Source organism: Leopardus geoffroyi, chromosome B1 (assembly GCF_018350155.1).
Source record: "Leopardus geoffroyi isolate Oge1 chromosome B1, O.geoffroyi_Oge1_pat1.0, whole genome shotgun sequence".
NCBI lineage: Eukaryota > Metazoa > Chordata > Mammalia > Carnivora > Felidae > Leopardus > Leopardus geoffroyi.
Window position 1 is genome coordinate 52,154,273 of NC_059327.1, and position 4,980 is coordinate 52,159,252.

The window sequence follows — 4,980 nt, forward strand, 5'->3', positions numbered from 1 at the left end:
CCTCAAAAAACTAAAAACAGAATTACCATATACAGCTACCCCACTTCTGGGTATATATCCAAAAGAATCTAAAATAAGAGATATGTGGACACCTATATTCATCGTAGTGATATTCACAATAGCCAAGTAACCCAAATACCTATATCAGTGGATAAACAGATAAAGAAAATATGATATATACATATAATGTAATATTCAGTGTTTAAAAAGGAGTTTCTGTCACATGCTACATCATGGATGGAACTTGTTTTTATTACATTTTTATTATATTTCATTTAGAAATAAGCCAGTCATAAAAAGACAAATGTAAGATTTCAATTATGTAAGGTATCTACAGCAGTCAAATTTGTAGAAACAGAAAGGAGAATGGTGGTTGCCATAGGCTGGATGGAAGGGGAAATAAGGAGTTACCGTTCAACGGTATAGAGTTTCAGTTTTGCGAAATAAAAAAATTCAGTATTGTTAAGTATATTCACGTTGTAGAAATTCACAATTTGGATATACTTAATACTGAACTGTACACTTAAAAATGGTTAATATGGTAAATTTTATGTTATTTTAAAAATGTATAATGAAATAACATGACTTTAATATACCTACTTTCCAGTTTACAAATATTTTTAAACTATTGCAATGTTTGGAATAAAATCACTGAAAATGCATATACAGTGATATTAACAAATTGATGGAATAGGCAGATCTAACCTTGTATCCTCACACAGAAACGTCCAAAAACAAGTTCAGATCCAAGCTTGTCAGAACTCTGGAAAAGAGTCAAAGGTTTGTAGCAACAAAGCAATGCTGAATAAATTAAAAGATGACTTGAAAACTTGGGAAAATATGTAGCATTTTACATGCCACTGTCCCACCCCATCTCCAGCACAGTGGCAGTCTTGAAATAGGGCCAGCCTATGTTAACCATCGTGGACCCTGGTATCCAGTTCTGAAGAGAGCAGAGTACACTTGAGTCAAAAATACACTTAAGTCTGCTGTAACCTGTCTAGAGGATTCCTGAAGGACTAACAGAACATGTTCATCTCTCTTTTACCTAACTCAGAACTCAGGCTAAAAGGCAGTGGGGCTTTGATCCAAAATACTGTAAGGAGAACTAACAACCAGCAAACACCTGGGGCAAAATATAGTCAAGATATGTAACAGTCAAGATACTTAAGGCCTGATAGGAAAAGCTGGGGAAGATTCTTTGGGAAATCAAGACATTCAAAAGAACTTGTATACATACCTAAACGAAGATGCATGTTAAGAAAAGTATTAAGATCCTAAGTTTTCACTTACAAGTGATCCCTAGGGTCAGTGCAAGACTAGTGTTGGAGGGTCACAACACAGAACAGATATGCAAAGACTGGAAGAGGGATTTTTTTTGTTTTTTTTTCAGTTGTTTTTTTAAGCTCTTAGCATTCCAAGAAATCTCTGCCAAAACATTAAGCTAACAGGAGCTGAAGGAACAGAGACCTCAGTGGCCACACATGACAAGGAATACAGTTCTTGCAAAAATAGTTTGGGAAAGTAACAAAACAAATAGACTATTACAACCTTAAATAATAATAAAACAAAAAGCCCCTAGCAAACTCTGGGGAAGGGTAAGAATCTAATTTCCAGTGACCACATTATAACATTTAATTTTTAACAATAACAGTAAAAAAAAAATCTCAAGGCATGCAAAAAAATAAAACCTAAAAAAAAAAAAAAAAGGAAAGTATGACCCATTCAAAGTAACAAGTTTTACAAAATTTAACAAAATAGTCTCCCTGAAAAATTCTAGACATTGGAGTAACTAGAAAAAGATATTAAAATCACTGTCCTAAATAGGCTTAAAGAGCTAAAGGAAAACATGGACAAAGAACTGAAGGAAATCCAGAAAATGTATGAACATAATGCAAATACCAATAAAAAGATAGAAATTATAAAAAGGAACCAAACAAATTCTTGAGCTGAAAAGTACAAGTGAAATGAAAAATTCACTAGCAGGAGTCAACAAATTATTTGCTCAGGCAGAAGAATCAGCTAACTTAAAGATTGGTGAATTGAAATGATTAAGGAGCAGGAAGAAAAAGAATGAAGAAAGTGGACAGGCCTATGATACCAATGGGACACCATCAAATGGACCAACATGGGAATCAAAGAAAGAAAAGTTAAAGGAGTAGAAAGATTATTTGATTAAGGGATAAAAACTTTCAAATTTGAAAAAAAGACATGAATTTAAAAATCCAAGAACCTCAATGACTTCCAAGTAGCATAAACTCAGAGACCCACAGTGAAACACATTATAATCGAACTACTAAAAGTCACAGAAAAAAATCTTAAAAGCAGTAAGAGAATCAACACATACAAGGGATCTTCAATGATATTATCAATTTGATCTTTCATTAGAATCCATGGAGGCCAGAAGACAGGTAGATGATACATTTAAAATATTAAAAGAAAAAATCTCGTCAACTAGGAATTCTATATACAGAAAAATGTCCTCAAAAATAATGGAGAAATTAAGATATTCCCAGATTAACAAAAGCTCAGGGAGCTTGTTACCACTAGACCTAGTCTACAAAAACTACTAATGGAAGTCATTCAAGGTGAGGTGAAACAACACTAGTTGATAACGAAACCCATAAGAAGAAATAAATATCCCCAGCACATGTAAAATAATGGACAAATATAAAAACCAATCTTACTGTAATTTTGGTTTGTATCTCCACTTTAATTTTCTACAGAATTTGAAAGACAAAGACATAAAAAAATAATTATAAATCTATGTTATTCAGCACACAATGTATAATGATGTAATTTGTGATAACAACAAAGTGAGAGAACTACATAAGAGCAGAGTTTTTGTAAGCTCTTACAGTTAAGTTGATGTCAATTCAAATTAGAGTGTTATAACTTTAGGTTGCTATATATGAGGCTCATAGTAACCACAAAAACAATATCTACAGAGGAGGAAATGAGAAGAAAATCTAAAGTCACTACAAACAATAAACACAAAAGATAACAATGATGGAGGAAATGAGGTACAAAAAAGCTATAAAACGTACAGAAAACAAATAGCAAAATGCAGAAGTAAATTTCTTTTTTATCATTAATTATTTTAAATGTAAATAGATTAAAAATTACAATAAAAGGAAGGTAATAGAAGGATAAATTTGAAAAACGGCATGATTCCCTGGGTATGCAAGTTTGTTCAGCATTCAAAAATTAACTAATGTAATTCATCATATCACAGAAAAAAATAAAAATCACATGATCCTATTAATGGATTCAGAAAAAGTATTTGACCAAAAGCAATTCCAATTCATTATAAAAACTGAAAGCAAACTAAAAATAGAGGAAGTTCTTCCTCAGCTTTATAAAGAACATCTACAAAAAGCCTACAGCAAATGTCATACTTATTGGTAAAAAACAGACAAAAAAAACCCAGAAACTTTCCCACTAACATCAGGAACAAAGCAAAAGTGTCCCCTCTCACCACTGCTTTTCAACATTATATTGGAAGTCCTAGCTAACTCAATAAGACAGGAAATGAAATTAAAGGTATACATATAAAAAAGGAAGATATAAAACTGTTTTTGCAGCTGACATAATAATCTATGTAGAAAATCAGGAAGCATTGACAAAAAAATGGAGCTTATAAGTGATTATAGCAAGGTTGCAGGATACAAGGTTAATATACAAAAGTCAATAATTTTCCTATATACCAGCAATGAACAAGTGGAATATGAAATTTAAAACAATACCACTTACATTCACACCTCCCCCAAAATGAACTATTTACAAAATCTGTACAAGATCTCAATGAGGAAAACTATAAGATCTGATGAAAGAAATCACAGAACTAGCTAGTTTCCATGTTAATGATAGGAAAATTCAATACTGTCAGCATGTCAGTTCTTCACAAAATGGTCTATAGATTCAATGCAATCCCAAGGAAAAAAAGTGGTTATTGACAAAATGACTCTAAAGCTTATATGAAGAAGCAAAAGAAGCAGAATAGTCAACGTAATAGTAAAGGAGAAGGCCAGAATCAGGAGACTGATGCTACCCAACTTCAAGATTTACTATAAAGCTACACTAACCAAGACAGTATAGAATGAATAGACAAAAATAGACAAATAAATCAATGGAACAGAATAGAGACCCCAGAAAGTTATACAAATATAGGCAATAGATCTTTCATAGAAGTACAAAGGTAACACAATAGAGAAGAGTCTTCAATAAATTGTGTTGAAACAGCTGGACATCCATATGCCATATATATATGTATATATATATATATATATATATATATATACACACACACACACACACAAATATATATTATATATAATATAATAGACACAGACCTTACACCTTTCATAAAAATTAACTCAAAATCGTTTATAGACCTAAATGTAAACAACAAAACTATAAAAATCCTACATAGGAGGAAACTTAGATGACCTTAAATATGGTGATTACTTTTTAGTTACAACACCAATGGCATAATTCATGAAAGAAACAATTGGTAAACTGGACTTATTAAAACAAAAACTTCTATTCTGCAAAAGACATTGTTAAGAGAATGAGAAGACAAACCACAGAGAAGGAGGAGTTATTTGCAAAAGACCTATCTGATAATGGACAGTTACTCAAAAAGTATTTTTTAAAACTTTTAAAACTCAAAAATAAGAAAATGTACAACCAGTTAAAAGCGAACAAGAGATCTGTACATATATCACACCAAAGAAGATTGATGCCAAGCAAATATATGGAAAGATGCTTAAAATCATGTCAATAGGGATTTGCAAATTAAAACAAGATATCACCACACATGTGCAGTGAATATCTAAAACAACACCAGAGGGGCGCCTGGGTGGCTCAGTCAGTTAAGCGTCGGACTTCAGCTCAGGACATGATCTCGCAGTCCGTGGGTTCGAGCCCCGCGTCGGGCTCTGTGCTGACAGCTCAGAGCCTGGAGCCTGTTTCAGATTC